Here is a 20,183-nt window from a genome sequence, read left to right on the forward strand (position 1 = left end):
GAAGTGAATTTAAGTAACTTGGTTAGCTTTTCAAGCAATATATTCAGAGAAAGAGCACACATGTCCGGCTAGAAATAATCGTAAGAGAAGAACAATAAATCTAAGGCATCCCACTTCATATGCAGAAGGGACGCGACAACGCATGGATTCATACCTTGAGTCGACTCTGGCTCGTAGAAGGGCGGTCGCGCCTCGAGGATGCCGGCGACGTCTCCACCTCGATCTCACATGTGACTGCTTCTCGGTGGGCGGTGCGCCACGCCATGTAGAAGATCTATCAAAAGAGGAGAGCCCGATGACGCTACCGACGCCTCAACCTTGATAGCACCGGCTTGTTGCTCCGCACCGAGATGCGCCACGTGCAAGATTTAGCGGATGCGCCAATTTTAGAGATATGTCATGATCGTTGTAACAAATTTCAACATGATGATGATTTGTTCCTGCACTCGGCCTTGAACATAAGTACTAGTACAGTCTCACAATTTTTTTATCATTATACTTTGCGAGATTTAGCGGATGCGCCAAATTCAGAGATAGATCATGATCATGGTAACACAATTTTCAATGTAATGATGATTTGATGTTGCACTAGACCTTGAACATAAGTACTAGTACGGTCTCACAATTTTGTATCATTATACTTTGCAAGTTTTAGCGGATGAGCCCATTTTCAGAGGATCATGGTAACAAATTTTCAACGTGATGATGATTTGATGTTGCACTCGACCTTGAACAGAAGTACTACTACTGTCTTACAATTTCTTTATCATTATACTTTGCAAGATTTAGCAGATGCGCCAAATTCAGAGATAGATCATGATCATGGTAACAAATTTTCAACGTGATGATGATTTGATGTTGCACTCGAACTTGAACAGAAGTACTAGTACAGTCTCACAATTTTTTTATCATTATACTTTGCGAGATTTAGCGGATGCGCCAATTTCAGAGATAGATCATGATCATGGTAACACAATTTTCAATGTAATGATGATTTGATGTTGCACTAGACCTTGAACATAAAGTACTAGTACGGTCTCACAATTTTGTATCATTATACTTTGCAAGTTTTAGCGGATGAGCCCATTTTCAGAGGATCATGGTAACAAATTTTCAACATGATGATGATTTGATGTTGCACTCGAACTTGAACAGAAGTACTAGTATGGTCTCACAATTTTTATTATCATTATACTTTGAAAGATATAGCGGATGCGCCAATTTCAGAGATAGATCATGATCATGGTAACAAATTTTGAACGTGATGATGATTTGATGTTACACTCCGCCTAGAAGAGAAGTACTAGTACGGTCTCACAATTTTTTTATCATTATACTTTGCAAGATCTAGCGGATACGCTAATTGCAGAGATAGATCATGATCATGGTAGTGACCGATATTCAAGGTGATGATGATTTGATTTTGCACTCGGCCTTGAACAGAGGTACTAGTACGGTCTCACAATTTTTTATCATTATACTTGGACCTTAGCCAAATTCAAAATCTCATAGCGGCAAAACTTCCCGCCTACAAAATACAAAAAAATCACACGCTTTCAAATTCCCATTCTACCCCTGTGGAGATGACAGCAAAGTCGGTTGGTGGGGGGGTCTGCCCGTCATTTTTTGGATCACCACCTCCCTAGCCCCGGAAACCCTCCCAAAAAAATTCATTTCCCTCAGTCTCTCCTCTGAGACCACCCACTGGAACTTCTCAAGTCCCTCTCTCTACCACCTCCACGACCACCGCACCGGAACATCCCCGCCGCACTTCCCTGGCCTACCCGAGGCCTCGCGATCCTCGTCATCCGGCTGCCTGCCGGAGCCGCTTCATCGACGCCGTCATCAACCGGACCGGATCATCCCCGCCGAACCTCGAAACCATATGCTCATCCAGCAGTCTACCGCAGTCGCTTCAGTTGCGGTATCGTCCACCGCATCGGATCTTGCTCACCGACACCGATGTGCATGAACCGAATCTGCTTCACCGGCGCCGTGCATGATCTAAACTCTTCTACTGTCGCTTTTCTATTGCTTGCCTGCAAGTTCTTGTTTAATCTTGGGGGAACCTGTTTGTGCTAACGACGCGCCGTTACGTCTTTGCAGATGAGATGAGTAACCATGAAGTTTAATGGCCGTCTCTCCAACCCCAAGGAGCACATGTAGCGTACTTCATCACCGGATCTATCAACCCCAGGAAGATCTACTGTGACTCCCACAGAGTGCTTCTCCTAATGTAAGTCCCTTGTTTTAGCGCCATGTTCTGGGTTCAGATGCTTGTTTGTCTGAAGCTCTTTTAGTTCATTCCTAGCTATGACCGTAACACCTTGCTATTTTCTAGTTCATTGCTAACTTTAAGCGATTGAACATTTTGGTTTGCATTCCCTGCTCTGTAGATGTAGCCATCATAACTTCTATCTTGCTCAGTCGTTGTTACAAAAATTATAGGTATTATAGTAACATCCTGCTATTATTTAGTTCATGGCCAATTTTAAGTAATTGCACATGTTGGTTCGCATTCCCTGCTCTATAGCTTGTGGCATCGTAACTTCTATATTTGGTTTACATTCCCTGCTCTGTAGATCTAGCCATCATAACTTTATCTTGCTCAGTCGTTGTTACAAAAATTATGGCCTGCTACTATGTTGTTTGTGCCAATTTTTTACTCCATGAACATGTTGGCTTGCATTCCCTGTACTAAAGGTGATGCCATTGTTTTGTATCTAGTTCATTGTAAGCTAACAAAGTAAGGACTTAGTTTGGCATGCTATCACTCTGCTATCTAGCCTGTAGTACAAATAAACTTGTCATACTACTAGATAATAATTTTGCGTGCCATCTTGTTCTTCAAAAGCTGCATTATTGACTTGTTTCTCTGACTTGGCATGACGCTCATATATGGAAAGCTGAACATATTGGTTTGCATTTCCTCTTATACAAGTTCACAGGTGATCCCACTATATTCTGTATCTGGTCCATCCTAAGCTCCAGCATTAACTATCCTCTATGTGTTGCTCATTACAAGTTTATATCCCGAAACATCTTGATTTGCATCCCCTTCACTATAAGTTCAGGAGTATTATTTAGTTCACGGCCAAAATGAAGTAATTGCACTTGGCACATGTTGGTTCACATTCCCTCCTCTTTAGCTTTTGACATCGTAACTTCTATTTTTGGTTTACATTCCCTGCTCTGTAGATGTAGCCATCATAACTTCATCTTGCTCAGTCGTTGTTACAAAATTTATAGCCTGCTACTATGTTGTTCATGCCAATTTTGCACTCCTTGAACATGTTGGTTTGCATGGGACTCGACAGTAGTAAGTATGCTGTTTCATTCTAACATGCTCTGTTATATTGGCTGTTGGTATGCGGCATGCACTCTTTGTTTGCTTATTGTGCGCATTACAATGATCTTGTTATAACGACGAAATGATGAGTTCCAAATTCTTTGGCAAACAATATTGTAGTGTCTTTGCCTTTCCATTGTTGCTGTCTTAACTTGTAATGTCTTTGTTTCAGATATAGGTGCTGCATGGACAACTTAAAAGATTGCCGGATCGCTTCATTGTATTGCTAGGTTTAATTACCATTCAATTTCTCTGGGTTCTGTAATATTTTTTCAATGCCTTGCAGCTGATGTAATATTTAGTTAGTTTTTATAGTTCTTTCGCGCATTTTTTCTTTGCTGCTTGTGGTAAGTGAGGCTATCCGACAGAAATCAATGCTGCCTAAATATTCTCAGTATCTAAATCACGAATTCCCATCCCTTAAACGGCCCAATTAAGCGAAATCACATATGTGCCTACCCGCAAAATCCTAAAGCGCCTATTATGCCGGCATATAAACAGCAACTAAACGGTCTGGCCCACTTACTTATTGGGCCAGCCCATTTGATTTACGGTGGACCCCACACTCTAATTGGGCTGGCCCACTTGATTTAAGGTGGACCCCACCCACTACTGGGCCGGCCCACTAATTAGTTGGGCCAGCCCAATTGCTTTAGTGGTGGACCCCACGTACTAAATGGGCCGGCCCTTTAAGAGGAAAGTGGGACCCACCTGTGCTTTTGGCCCGGCCCACTATCTTGTTGGGCCAGCCCACTTGCTAGATGGTGGACCCCACATACTAATTGGGCCGGCCCTTTAACAGGAAAGTGGGACCCACCTGTGTTTTGGCCCGGCCCACTATCTTGTTGGGCCGGCCCACTTGCTAGATGGTGGACCCCACGTACTAAATGGGCCGGCCCTTTAACAGGAAAGTGGGACCCACCTGTGTTTTTGGCCCGGCCCACTATCTTGTTGGGCCAGCCCGTTTGATCTATTATGGACCCCACGTACGAAATGGGCCGGCCTTTTAACAGGAAAGTGGGACCCGCCTGTGGTTTTGGCCCGGCCCACTTTCTTGTTGGGCCAGCCTGTTTGATCTATTGTGGACCCCACGTACTAAATGGGCCGGCCCGATAGCAGGAAAGTGGGACCCACATGTTAATTGGGCCGGCCCAATAACTTCTTGGACCGGCCCAGTTGTTTTAAGGTGGACCCCACTAGTTAAATTGGCCGGCTCGATAACAGGAAAGTGGGTCCCACATGTCTTGTGGGCCGGCCCTTTTGCCTGTTGACCGGTCAGACGAGTGCATTCGGTCCGGCCCACATGCTTAGTGGGCCGGCCCATTAAAGTTTTGACCAGTCAACCTTAGAGGTTAGGCCCGGCCCACGTAACTAATGGACCAGCCCAGCTATATAGTTGACCGGTCAAACTAAGTCAGCTGGCCCGGCCCGCAAACTTAATGGGCCGGCCCGCTTAAGACGTGGCAGGCCTCGTGTGGGCCTACCATCTACCACGGGGTTTCATCCGGTTAACGCCGTTAACTGCCAGTTAACGGCGTCTGCCACGTGTCAGTTTGCATGACGTTAGCAGTCAACGGGCTCCCGGAAACACTTGGGCAACGGTCCGATTTTCCGTGGCGGAAGGGCGCCCAAGCGCGACGGACCGAAAAAATCGTCGTAGGACTTTGCCTGACGCAGTTTCCACAACAGAACCCATATCGTCGGGTTAGGCCCATAGGCGACGAAAAATACCCCTTAGCGGACGATTTTGAGACGTTGTCTATCAGAACTTTTCTTGTAGTGAGACTCCTCAAGCCTTCTCCAACACAAGAAATGGAAGTGTTGACCCTGGAGCTCTTGCTATCTTTGAGAATGCCTCTAAGCTTGTTGGAATTTGTGAACCTAAGTGATGAGGACATCCCTACCTCACTACTACCTCCGTCCTTGCCAGTTGAAGATGATCCTGTTGTGAAGCTCAAGTCCAATGAAGTTAGTGTTGGACCAATGACACGAGCTCGTGCGAAGCTACTTAAACAACAGGTGAACTTGTTCCTAAACGATACTTTGATCGATGAGAGCTTTATACTGCCTAAGTCGTATTACTTATGTATGATCAGGTATGAGGAGGAACCAAGCATCGCACGAGGAGGAGAGGAGCAGCTGGACGTGAAGCTGGACATGGAGCTGGACGTGAAGACATCCCATGGACGCGCGAGGGAGGAGCAGGAGGCATGCGCGAGAGGAGGACGCCTTCAGGCCAGCGCCAGGGCCGGTCGGACCGGCCGTGGCACCGGGCCACCCGGTCCCAGCCCCGGTCGACCGGCTCCCACGCCGGATCGGCCCGGTCAAAACCGGGCCCTGCATTTGTGCCAACCGGGAGGGTATCCAGGGGCTCTGGACGCTTAGCCGGTTTCCACCCGGTCCCAGGCCAGGTCCAAACCGGACCACCCGGTCCCAGGCCCGGTCAACCGGATTCCAGACCGGACGTGTCCGAGTCTGTCTCGACCAGATCTATTCTGGGTCGGTTATTCTTGTATCTTTTCGACCTGATGTCGTCCTGAATGCCTATATAAGTCCCCAGGACGCCCCCAAAGTAGCTTGAGACCACGTTTAAGAAAAACCCTAGTTCATAGTTGTTTGCCTTGCAACTCTATTGAATCTCTACACCTTATTGCTTTGATTTGGTGTTGAATCCTTGAAAGTATTGTGTGATCTGCTGTTCCATTGGGAATTAGATGGTTGCAACTTACCGCTTCGTGGTCGGCGGCTACGTGCGCAAGTGTGTGGAGTTGCGAATATCTTGCAGGGTTGAGAGCTGTTGCATTTGGCGACAGCGACCAATCGAGAGATCTCGTTGCGTCATACAAGTTATCATCAAGTTATCTCCGCTGTGTTCACCGCGTGTTCATCACATCCACCTTCTCTTACTGAGAAGATCGGGCCACCCCTTATCATCTTGGTATCAGATTCTCGGGTTTCCTCGGTAAGCCATCCACAATCCACCCCATAGTTGAGTTGTGAGTGTTTTCCTATCCAGAAAAAGCCAAAAATATTAGGGTTAGGGTTTGCCATAGCCGTAGCTTGCACTAATTTCGATTTTTAGTTGCTTATCGTAGTTGTTTTTGCGTACCTTTATCTTTCTTCTAGTAGAATTGTTAGGGTTTGTGTTTTCTTTTTCATCTAGTTAATCATCTAGAGTCAATTTTTGTTTACTCCGAGTCCACATAGCATACAGTGTGTTTGTCCAAACCATAGCCACAGCCTTTCGATATAAGTAACTAGGAACTTCCCCAGAAGAGACTAGTTTTACAGCTCGACAGGCTGCTCATTAGGGTTTTGGTGCTTTGCATATCTTGTTGGCCGTGTTATCAAGGAGTTGAGTCATAAAATCAAAAAAAAAAGCAAAATCGAAAAGAAGCAAAAAGAGCTACATAGCTGCGTACAAAAAGAAAAATACAAAAAAGAAAAGTGAAGTGCTAGTAGAATCAAGTGAAGGCCTAAGTTTTCTTTAACTGCACTTGTAGTTGAGCAATCTTGTGCCTGTTTCGTTGAGCTTTGCTAGCGTCTCTCGAGTGCATTGCAACCTTTCAACCATATAGTTGCATTGCCACATTTATCACCTTGTGTGAGTATCTTTGGTTGTCTACGGTCAGCGCTAGAGCTTGTTATTGGTGCAAATAGGTAGCCTACCTATAGCCCCACATATATCCTGCTTTGTCGTGTGATTGTTCTTATACCCTTGATATTCGCTTCGCTACATCCGTGCACTAGTTGTTACTACAAGTGGTACGCAACACTAATTTACTTTGGAACGGTAAGATTTCCTTTTCTTATCAGTTTTGAGTGAGTTGTGAGAGTACCACCACATATATTTTTGATTTAGTGCACTAACCTACTAACCATGTCTTCTAGTAATGCTAAACTTGTTAACCAGAAAGACAAGGATGCTGCAGATCTGATAACATGGAGGGATTTTGAGGCTCTTCGTAATGAGATGCGGCGTGAATTCCGCATTGAGGATGATGGGCTTAGGGGAGAGGTCCAAGAGATCAACCAAAAGCTGGATCCTACTAATGAGACCGTTACTGCAATGGCTGATCAAATGATAGATATTCAGCGCACTCTTCAAACTTTGCAATTGGCTGTTGAAAATCTCACAAACCAACAGCAACAACAAGATGAAGACCCTGATGAAGTACCTGGTCGTGGTAATCGTCCCCGTGGTTGGGCTCCACTTGGCCGCCATGGTTGTGGACAAGATGAGGAAGATGGATTGGGTAAGCCCAAGTTCACCATACCCAAGTTTGAAGGAGGAGCTGACGTTGAAGAATACCTTACTTGGGAGCTCAAGATTGAGAAGTTATGGAGCTTACATCCGAATTACACTAAAGATAGGAAGATCAAGCTTGCTTCTTCCGAATTTGATGGTTATGCATTGCGTTGGTGGGATACACTTGTTCGTAATCGCCAAGCGGATGGTGTGCATCCTATTATCACGTGGCGTGCTATGAAGGAGGCGATGAATTCTCGGTTTGTGCCCACTACTTATTTGCGTACAATATTTGATAAGTTGACCCTGTTGAGGCAAGGTGTGAAGACTGTGGATGAATACTACATGGAGATGGAGATGCTTATGCAGCGTGGCCATGTCCGTGAGTCTCTAGAGATGACAATGCAGCGTTTTCTCAATGGATTGAAGTATGATGTCAAAGGCATTGTTCGTCATTACAACTACACCAATATGAATCAATTGTTACATCATGCAAGAGAAGCTGAATCACAATTGGCTGACCAAGCAAAGGTTAAGGGACGTGCTACGGGAGCTGGGTGCTTCACGCCTCGCGCGCCCCCACCTGCGGCGCCGGCGCCATCGACGCGCTCTGCACCTTACTCTACTCCGCCTAGCAAGCCGGGCTCCAATGTGTCTAACACAAAGAAGTCCGAATCTACTGCAAGTACGAGTGGTTCTAGCATGTCTACTGCGCGCAACCGTGATATGGTTTGTCATACATGTGGTGGCAAGGGTCACTTCAAGAGAGATTGTCCTAACCGCAAAGTCATGATTATCAATGAGGACAATGAGTATGAGACTGGAGATGATGTTGATCCAAATGCTCCAGACGATGATGACTATGACACTGATGGTGAAGATGCATATCCTTCTGATGCTCGCACTATCGTTGTGTCGCAGCGTGCTCTTAATGTGTTGCCTAGTGCATCTACTAAGCGCTGCAATTTGTTTCAAACCAAGGCTTTAGTTGGTCCTGACAAGGCTTGCAAGGTCATTATTGATGGCGGGAGTTGCCGCAATTTAGCAAGCAAGGAGTTGTGTACCAAGCTGAAGTTGAAGTATCTACCGCACCCGCATCCATACTATATTCAGTGGTTGAGCAACAATGGTGAGATGAAGGTAAACCACATGGTGCGTGTTGAGTTTGAGATTGGACCGTATAAGGATTGCATTGATTTTGATGTGGTTCCTATGACGGTGTGTCACCTACTATTGGGTCGGCCTTGGCTCTAAGAACATTCTGTGCAACACAATGGCCGTGCCAATACATATCACTTGGAGTACAAGGGCAAGAAAATTAACTTACAGCCTATGTCACCACAACAAATTGTCAATGAGTCTCGTCAGAAGATTGAAGTAAACTTGGAGGATGCACCTCTAGATAGGCGAGAGAATTGTAATGTCGTGAGTGATATAACGAAAAGTGAGAGAGTGAATTCCTTAGTGATTTTAGCCACCAAAGAATACATGAGATAATTTAGTGAGGATCCTACAGCCATGCCTATTGTGCTTATGTACAGGGGTACGGTTTTGGTTTCTAACGACATGACCCCTCTTCCTCTTGGTGTTTCTAATGTTTTGCAGGAATTCGGTGACGTGTTTCTGGAGGAGGTGCCCGCAGGACTACCACCATTGCGTGGTATTGAGCATCAAATTGACTTGATCCCCGGAGCATCGCTGCCCAATAGGGCACCATATATAACAAATCCCGAAGAGACAAAGGAGATAAAGAAGCAAGTACAAGCGCTACTCGACAAAGGTTATATCCGCATAAGCCTTAGTCCTTGTGATGTTCCTGTTATTCTAGTTCCTAAGAAAGATGGTACATGGCGTATGTGCGTAGATTGTAGAGCGATAAACAACATTACTATTCGTTATCGTCATCCTATTCCCCGTTTAGAGGATATGCTAGATGAATAGAGTGGTGTTGCTGTTTTCTCTAAAATTGATTTGCGTAGTGGTTATCATCAAATTAGGATGAAAGAAGGGGATGAGTGGAAAACAGCCTTTAAAACAAAATTTGGTTTATATGAGTGGTTAGTAATGCCTTTTGGTTTAACTAATGCACCTAGCACCTTCATGAGACTGATGAACCATGTTTTGCGTGATTTTATTGGCAAGTTTGTGGTTGTGCACTTTGATGACATATTAATCTACAGCCGCAATGAATCTGATCATACTATACATATTAGACATGTTTTGTAAGTGTTGCGTGATAATCAACTCTATGGTAATCTTGAGAAGTGCACATTTTGCAAAGATAAGGTCATATTTCTGGGTTATGTTGTCTCTAAGCATGGAGTAGAAGTAGATGTGTCTAAAATTGAAGCTATTCAAAATTGGCCTACTCCCATGAATGTGAGTCAAGTAAGAAGCTTTCATGGTCTAGCTGGGTTTTATAGAAGATTTGTGCCCAACTTTAGTACTATTGCTGCACCTTTGAATGATTTGACTAAAAAGGGTGTTGTTTTTGAGTGGGGCGTAACCCAAGATCATGCTTTTGATGAACTTAAGAGATTGTTAACTTCTACATCGTTGCTTGCACTTCCTGATTTCAATAAGAAATTTGAGATTGAATGTGATGCTAGTGGTATTGCAATTGGTGGTGTGTTGATGCAAGAGGGTCGCCCAATTGCATATTTTTCTGAGAAACTTTCTGGTGCTAAGTTGAACTATCCAATATATGATAAATAATTGTATGCTTTAATTAGAGTTCTTGAGGTTTGGCAACATTACTTGTGGCCAAAAGAATTTATCATACATTCTGATCATGAAGCTTTGAAATATCTGAAAGCCCAATCTACTTTGCATAAGCGTCTTGCTAAGTGGGTTGAGTTCATTGAGTCTTTTCCATACATTATTAAGCATAAGAAGGGAAAAGATAATATTGTTGCTGATGCTTTATCTAGGAAGAATATGCTATTAACTCAACTTGATGTTAAAATTCCTGGATTAGAGATATTATGTGATTAGTATGCTACTGATCATGATTTTGCTGAACCATATCGCTTGTGAGCTATTGGTAAAGCATGGGAAAAATATCACATACATGATGAGTTCTTATTTAGGGCTAACAAACTATGTGTTCCAGAATCGTCTGTGCGTTTGCTCTTATTGCAGGAATCACATGTTGGAGGTTTGATGGGTCACTTTGGGCGTGAGAAGACGCTACTCATGCTAGCTGACCACTTTTATTGGCCAAAGATGAGGCGGGACGTGGATAGATATGTGAAGAGATGCATTATAACAAGTCCAAGTCCAAGCTGAAGCCTCACGGTTTGTATACTCCTTTACCGGCACCTACTACACCATGGGAAGATATAATTATGGATTTTGTGTTGGGTTTGCCGCGTACTAAGAGAGGCCATGATTCTATATTTGTGGTAGTGGATAGATTCTCTAAGATGTCACACTTTATTGCCTGCCACAAGAGCGACGATGCGTCACATATTGCTGAACTGTTTTTCAGGGAGATTGTACGTCTACATGGAGTCCTGAAGACTATTGTTTCTGATCGTGACGGGAAGTTTATGAGCTACTTCTGGAAGACGCTTTGGAAAAAGCTGGGGACGAAGCTGCTTTTCAGCACTACTTGTCATCACCAAACTGATGGTAAAACTGAAGTGGTGAATAGAACATTGTCACAACTGTTGAGATCCATGATCAAGAAGAACCTGAAGGAGTGGGAAGAGTGTTTGCCGCATGTGGAGTTTGCTTACAACAGGGCGGTACATTCTACCACAGAGCTGTGTCCTTTTGAGGTGGTTTATGGTTTCAAACCCATTACTCCGCTTGATTTGTTGCCTCTACCCATACATGAGAGAGTCAATATGGAGGCATCCAAGAGGGCAGATTTTGTGAGAAAAATACATTTGAAGACTAAAGAGTTGATAGAAAAGAAAGGCAAGAGCAATGCTGCAAGGATGAATAAGAAGCGCAAGGAGATGTTGTTCAAGCCTGGTGATATGGTCTGGGTACATTTTCGCAAGGATAGGTTCCCGGAGCTGTGGAAGTCCAAGTTGCTTCGTCGTGGTGCTGGTCCTTACAAGGTGCTTGCCAAGATCAATGATAATGCATACTCAATAGATCTTCCAGAAGATGAGTTTGGTGTCAGTAATTCTTTCAATGTTGCTGATTTGACACCATCTGACGGAGAATACCTTGGAGCGTCGAGGTCGACGCCTTTTGAAGGGAGGGGGAGATGATGAGGACATCCCTACCTCACTACTACCTCCGTCATTGTCAGTTGAAGATGATCCTGCTGTGAAGCTCAAGTCCAATGAAGTTAGGATTGGACCAATGACACCAGCTCGTGCGAAGCTACTTAAACAAGAGGTGAACTTGTTCCTAAACGATACTTTGATCGATGAGAGCATTATACTGCCTAAGTCGTATTACTTATGTATGATCAGGTATGAGGAGGAACCAAGCATCGCATGAGGAGGAGAGGAGCAGCTGGACGTCTTCAGGCCGGCGCCAGGGCCGGTCGGACCGGTCATGGCACCGGGCCACCCGGTCCCAGCCCCGGTCGACCGGCTCCCACGCCGGATCGGCCCAGTCAAAACTGGGCCCTGCATTTGTGCCAACTGGGCGAGTATCCAGGGGCTCTGGACGCTTAGCCGGTTTCCACCCGGTCCCAGGCCCGGTCCAAACCGGACCACCCGGTCCCAGGCCCGGTCAACCGGATTCCAGACCGGACGTGTCCGAGTCTGTCTCGACCAGATCTATTCTGGATCGGTTATTCTTGTATCTTTTCGACCTGAGGTCGTCCTGAACGCCTATATAAGTCCCCAGGACGCCCCCAAAGTAGCTTGAGACCACGTTTAAGAAAAACCTTAGTTCATGGTTGTTTGCCTTGCAACTCTATTGAATCTCTACACCTTATTGCTTTGATTTGGTGTTGAATCCCTGAAAGTCTTGTGTGATCTGCTGTTCCATTGGGAATTAGACGGTTGCAACTTACCGCTTCGTGGTCGGTGGCTACGTGCGCAAGTGTGTGGAGTTGCGAATATCTTGCAGGGTTGAGAGCTGTTGCATCTGGCGACAGGGATGTAACATCCCAAGTTTTCAATAAAAGAAACAAGAGAGAGATTCCAAGAATCCAAAAATGAGAGTCAACAAAAACTTTTTCTCATCATATAGGACTATGCATGTAGATCACCTTATTAATTATGTGAGTGTGCAATTGCCATGATACTTGCTTATGTGTTTACCTTTGCTCTAAAAACACTCACCATGATCTCTTGATCATCCAAATACAAAGAAAAAGAAAAGAGAAAAGAAAATATAAAAATCCATTTCAACACACACATATGGCTTAGGCCATTTTCACAAATCCTTAATCTAGAACATTTTGGTTTGCACCATTGGGTGTAAATGGATACTAAACACTTTTTAACACTTTTGGAAACAATCAAACTCAATTCAAATCAAATTTGAATCAAATTTGAGCTCACATGTGATTATGGTCATATGTGACAATTTCAGCATGATACCCACTTTGAGCCCCTGGTTTTTGAGATTTCACCTCTACACTTGACCAACTCTTTGCACCTCATCCAAGACAACATCAAGGAGAACAACTTTGCTCAAAACCACACTCCCAAACTTGGTCTCAATTTCAAATTAGAAGCAAGCCAAGTGGAGACTTTGAATCAGATTTAAGATCATATGCAAAATGGGTTTTTGCATTTCAATTCCATTTTGATCCCCACCACCACCAATATACTCCATTTAATATATGATGACACTCCACCAAAAATCTTTTCAAAATTCCAAATTATTTTTCTTGCGGGCATTAAACCAAACACCTTGCAGGCAGGGTGGAGAATTGTGCCCATGCTGGAAAATGGAGAAGACTTGGTCCAACCCTGGCTCTCCTCTGCAGCACTGGAACCTCCACTCACCTCCCAGCACCAGTGCCACCACTTGCCACCATCCCTGCTTGCTCACAATGACAATGGCATGACCATGCCGTGGCATGGCATGGCCACCACTTGCCATCTCTCTCCCCTCTCGCCTCAGCTCTGCATCGTGATGTCTTGGACGCTCCCTGTACTCTCCTGAGCCAGCCCGTGCCTCCCCTTGGTCACCACGACGCCTGCACACGCCAGCATCGACGTGGCCAGACGCGCCCAGGCGTGCACACGCACGTGCCAGTGTGCGCACGACGAGCGCCCTGGACGCGCCAGAGCATGACGACCCTCGCTCACTCGCATCACCTCAGCCCTCTCTCTCAGCGCCAGTCGACGCACGACGCCACCCTGAAGCGCCTAGACATGGCCCCTGGCCCGCGGGAACGCCGCAGATTACGATCGCGTCCACGACCGTCTGCCATGGCCTGCGCGCTCCTGTCAAGCTCACCGTCGCGTCCGTGCCTCGTTTTCCCCACAATCACGCGCTACAGCACCGCAAGGACGTCGCCTGCAAGCGAGCGTCATCGCCAGTGCCCCTGCAACCCCCTACCGCCGACGCCATGGCTGACCTCATTTGAGCTCCACGGCCACCTCCCTCTGCTATAAAAGGAGGACTCCTCCACTCGAATTGAGCACACCGATCACTTCCTCTCCTCACCCAGCCCCTCCTTGACCTCTCAATTTACTCGATTAGCCACACCCCTGCCCCAATTGCAAGATCATCGCTGCCGCCAGTACATGGAGCTCGCCGGAGATGGAGGCCGCCCCAGGAAACGCCGCTGCTACCAGGGGGTTCCTCGTCTTCGACAACGTCGCGGCACACCACTCCGACGCTCGCCGGAGCTCCGACGGCCGCTCCGACCCCCTACTGCCGCCGCCCGTAAGTGCACATCTTGCCAGAGACGACGACTCCTCTGGGCCGTCGATCCGTCGCCTAATCGCACGGCCCTCTTTTCTCGTACCGTTTCGCTGGCCAACTCCCACTGACGCGTGGCCCCCGCACGTCAGGCGGCCCGCTGTGCTAGACGCAGTACTGGGCCGGCCCACTTCTTTTCCCCTGTGCAGCCCAATCGCTCTTCCCGCCTAAGCCCACAAATTCAAAAATGAATTTTCGAATTAAGTTAATTCCTCTCTGATGCTGTTTTCAAAATTAAACAAGATAAAATCCACCAAACCAAATTTTACAAATTTTATATATTTGGAAAGCTTAGGATTTTATCTACACAATGCCACTGGATTGAACACTAGATCTATTATAGAATTAAAGTAGGGAAATAGACAAGGCAGGGACTTTTCTGCCTTAGAAAAATTATTAAAAATCAACCACAAATGCTTTTAAGTTAATTCCAACTCCTACAAATCACATTACACTTGTACTAATTGTTTTTGCAAAACTTTGCCATGCTTACTTTGAATGATCATGGCCTAGTTTAATTAAAGGGCTATATGGCTATTTCTAGTCAAAGATATTGTCCAAAACTATTAATAAATCATATGGGAGTTTTTCTCTCATTTCAATCTTGTCACCAACAATTCAAATTGGGTGTAGAGACTCTGGTCATATAGGCCTCCTATGAATTGTTGATGATATTAAATCTTTACCATGCTAGGATTAAATTGTATGAGGTGCTACACCTCATTTAAATCATTTTCTTAAATGATAAGTAAGAAGAGGTTGACTTTGGTCAACCTAGGTCATATATTATTCATGAGAAAAATTAAATCTTAATAAGATAATGAGAGAAAATTATTTCTCTAAATAAATAAAAATAACACCCAAGTTAGTATGAGAGGAAATTATTTTTCTTAAATAAGAAAAACACATCCACCAACTTAATAGTAATGTGTGATGCTAGTTTAAGTTGTGTAAATCATGTGTGTGCTTAGTTTAGTAAATAAGTTTGGTATGATGATTGTGTACCCCGTATTCGTATTTTAGACGCTAGTACCGAGGAGTATCAAGAGGAGGAGGAGGTCTACTTCCAAGGAGAAGAAGACCACTTTGACCAATTACCCAACCAAGGCAAGATAATACTCTTGCAAAGTGCAAAGCTCACCATGAGCAAGGCATTACCCATTTACTTTATGTTCATGAGCCTACTTCCCAGTTTTATTTCCAAGCTTTATTTACCTTTGTTTTATCAAAGTACTTTTTGATTCATGATTCACTTGGTTAATATTGGATTTGTACAAGAGTATCAAAGTTAGCCTAGAAGCAAAGCAAAGTAATTAGCACCCCTCATACCTAGATGCTAGTGCTAAATTAAAAATGACTACTCTAGATGGGAACATGTGTGGTGAAATGATAATGGTGAAAACTATGAAATGAGTTTTGAAGGTGAATATGACCAAGAGAAGGTAGTGATTTTTGATTAAAAACTAATATTGGTTTGGATGCGATACCTTTCCAATTCTTGAGTACCCCCACAATACCTGATTATGGGTAAGGGCTTAACTAGAAGTTTATGTATCTTAGTATGGGTTCCCTCTGAATGCACATCATAGGGGTTATGCCGAGGCTGCCTCCGTTGTTGAGAAATGATGTGAATTGAAGTGAATTGTACGGCCAAGCCCTGTGCAGTTCCCAGGTTGACAGTTGGTCTTCACTGGGAGGCCAAGCTCATGGGGAGAGGTGCTCATACTAGGGTTAGTAAATGAAAGGTTATGGTTGATAATCCGCGTATTGTGTTACGATGATTCGGGGTTATCCAGACGGATGAAATCAAATGTTGTGGCACAAGTGTGCAACCTCTGCAGAGTGTAAACCTATTCGAATAGCCGTGTCCACGGTTACGGACGGTTGGAAAGGCCATACAGTTTCCAGTGTTAGATCTTGAAAATATTGATGAAATGAATGGTGACTTGTTTTTGAATCACAACCAAGTTGTGGGAATGACACTAATGTTCCCACCTGAGTTAGTTAGCAATTGAATAAATCTTTAGCAAATAATTGTGAACTAAAACTGGCTTTATGCAAAGAAACTAGAGCTTAGCACCCCCTTACTAGAATTGCTAGCACTTACACTAGTATTAAGTTTGCGAGTACTTAAAGTACTCACGGCTATGTCCTTGGCTATTCAAATGGCCAGACTATGAAGAGGAGCAGCAGTACGAGGAGGACGGTCAGCAGGACGTCTACCACAACTAGGAGTCTGCTAACGTCAAGCGTTGGCCTGTGGACTATAGAGTCCATTTATCTTTACGCTTCCTCTATGAACTTGTGTTTGTTCTTTGATCAATAGTTCAACTATTTGTGTAATATGGATCATGTGATTCCAAATTGTAAGACATTATGGGTTGTAATGAATGATGACTGTGATACTTAACTATTATGCCTCGCAACAACAATATTCCTGGGATTGCGATGTATGACATAATAGGCATTCGGACTTAAAAATCCGGGTGTTGACAAGTTGGTATCAGAGCCATTGTTTGACCTTAGGAGACCCTAGTTTAGAATGGACGTTCTAACAAAGTTAGTTTCACAAAAACAAAGAAAATGAATATTTGCAAAAATTTATACCCCTCCTTTCCTTGAGATCTTTCAAAAATGATATGCCATGCTCTTCCTCATAAAAGTACTTAAAATTTTCACACACTTGTTCACTCTCTAACTTACTCATCCAATTCACTTTCAGATGGAGCCGACCAACGTGAAGTTTTACCAGCTCGGGAACGGTGGGGACTTGATCTTCGAGAGGAATCTCGACGGTCTGTCGGAGCACCTTGGGCGCCCCCACCCCGAGTTTCACGGAGTCGAGGTCAACGACCAGCATGGAGGGGAGCTTCAGTGGGTTATCACCGCTGACTTGAGGGGCAAGGTGGAGCCTCCTACTTCTGAGAGGATCCTCTTTTCCTTCAGGGAAAGCAGCTGGCTGGACGGACTCGCACGTGCTCTTCAGGAGGCACTTGCGCGTCTGTGCGGACAGAACGTGGTAGCCGTGCTCGCATCTCGCTTTGCTCACCATGCAAGGCGTGATGCCTTTGGAGTACCCATGCAGGTACCGATGCACCCCCAGCTGAGGCACCATGTGGACCATCTAGACTACATGCTGTACCAGACCCAGAAGGAGCTGGATAACTCCCGTGGTTACGCGAACCAGACTCACTTTGCACTGACTCAGCATGGTGAGGCCATCAGGATGCTCAACAAGGACCGCAAGTCACTCCGCTTGCAGCGTGCCAAGTAGGATGCTACCATAGTGCGCCTTCGCGCCAAGATAGCAGCCTTGGAGATCACAGTCAAGGCCCAGGAGGACCAGCTGAGAGAGATTGAGGAGGACGATGGAGGCATCGACCTTCAGGGAGGAGAAGCCTTCCTGAGTGACGACGACGACTTTGAGGAGGACGAGGATCCCGAGGAGGTGGACTACGAGTTCCTGGAGGCCGCAGAGGATGGGATCATCCCCATCGATGTGGACGTCGATGTTGAGGAGTAGTTGCACTAGCTTCACTTATGTAGGTGTGAGTTGTATCCCGCCCCATGTATCGTAGCTTGGAGAAGAAGGGTTCTTAAAACCCTTAGTGTGTTCGCTTGTAATGTGTTTGGTTTGCTATGAATGAATGTTTGTGTGTTATGTGCCTCATCAAAAGACTTCAAGTTTTCAGTTTTAAAACATACCCAAAACAAGCCATAGAAAATTCCCTCTCGTCTCATGATCTATCTACATGTTCAGATGGCTCGTCCGCATCGCAACGCGAACCCGGATGCTATGATGCAACTGCTGCAGACCCTGATGGCAGACAGGGAGACTGACAGAGCTGAACGTCAAGCCAGCATAGCAGCACTGCAACAATTAGCCAACAACCAGCATGGCCATGGAAACCATGATCACCCAGGGTCCAAACTCAAAAATTTCCAAAACACCAACCCACCTGTCTTCAGCAAGACTGAAGAGCCTTTAGATGCAGATGATTGGCTGCAAACAATGGAAAACAACTTGGAAGTAGCTGGAGTTGATGAGAATGAGAAGGTGCTGTTTGCTACGCACTACCTCGCAGGACCAGCAAGAGCTTGGTGGACCAGCACCCGTGCCATGAACGCATGACAGATGATGACTTGGGCTGACTTCAAGCTCAAGTTCAGCAAGTATCATGTACCACCAGGTTTGATCAAGAAGATGAGGGATGAATTCCGTGAACTGAAGCAAGGACGGATGTCGGTGGTAGAATACCGCGACAGGTTTCTCACCCTGTCAAGGTACGCCCCCGATGAAACCGACACTACTGAGAAAAGGAAGGAGAGATTCCTGAATGGTCTGCACGACGAGATGCAGACAGTACTAGTCAACATCCCCTTTGCCGACCTCGAAGCCCTAGTGGATTCTGCCATCCAGATGGAAGGCAAACTGCACCAAGCAAATGAGAACCGAAAGCGCCGCATGATGCATCAAAGCGGGCCCAGCAATACCCCACGGTATCGCCCTAGCTCAAGCTGTGGTTTTGCCCCCAGAAACAACAAGCCCCAGAACCAGATGTCGCGCCCCGGTTTTCAGAACCGGAGTGGAGGAAACCCAAGGCCAGGAGGCCCCCACCACAACAACAGTAACTCCTATGTGCACCACAACAACAACTTCAACCGCGCTCCGCCGAGAGCCCCCAACAACAACAACAACACCAGCACGGCACCAAGGACAGGAAGCAACGCCATCCCCGTTGCAACCAAGGACAAGGCCACCATCACCTGCTATGAATGTGGAGTTGTGGGACACTACTCCAATGAGTGCCCCAAAAGGCTGGCCAAGCTCGCCGGCAACACCGCGGCACCTGCTCAGCAGCAACGCCGTGTCTCTACCGGCAAGAAGTTCGCCCCCAACAACCCGAACAACCGTGGAGGTCACCTCTACCACATGAACACCGAGGAAGCCCAGGAAGCACCAGATGTGGTGCTGGGTATGTTCTCTGTTAACTCAATACCAGCAAGAGTGTTGTTTGATTCAGGAGCATCGCATTCATTTGTTACAGAAGATTTTGTGTGCACTAGTAAGATTCAACCAATCAGCTTGAAACATGTCATGATGGTTCAAATACCTGGATCAACAACTAAAGCTAGAAAATTTTGCAAAGATGTACCCATCAGAATTCATGAAATAGATTTTTATGCAAACTTGATTGTTCTGGGAACAAAAGGATTGGAAGTAGTACTGGGTATGGATTGGATGGCAAAACATCATGGATTGATAGACTGCGCCAAGAAGGCCATCACCATGACTAGTAGCACCGGAATAAAAATAGAACATGTGTCTGAGAAACTGCCCAGAAATTTCACCTGCAACCAAAGTGTAGCTAAACCAACTCTGGATCAAATCAGGGTCGTCTGTCGATACCCTGATGTGTTTCCAGATGATCTACCCGGTATGCCCCCAGATCGGGATATCGAGTTTATCATCGAGTTAATTCATGGAACAGGACCCATAGCCCAGAGAGCCTATAGCATGAACCCGGCAGAATTAGTGGAGCTGAAGAAGCAACTGGATGATATGTTACACAAAGGTCTGATTCGACCAAGTGCGTCGCCTTGGAGATCACCAGTTTTATTTGTGGATAAGAAGGATGGTGCCAATCGGTTATGTACAGATTATCGTAAACTTAATGATGTCACCGTCAAAAACAAATACCCCTTGCCAAAGATAGAAGATCTGTTTGACCA

At 45.5% G+C, this 20,183-nt stretch overlaps 1 pseudogene; it reads left to right on the plus strand.

The window, feature by feature from the left end:
- The window catches only part of LOC127303135 (disease resistance protein RGA5-like), a 106,962-nt pseudogene that overhangs the window by 79,593 nt on the left and 7,186 nt on the right, over nucleotides 1-20,183 (plus strand).

The sequence above is a fragment of the Lolium perenne genome, chromosome 5 (assembly GCF_019359855.2).
Source record: "Lolium perenne isolate Kyuss_39 chromosome 5, Kyuss_2.0, whole genome shotgun sequence".
NCBI classification, from domain to species: Eukaryota; Viridiplantae; Streptophyta; class Magnoliopsida; order Poales; family Poaceae; genus Lolium; species Lolium perenne.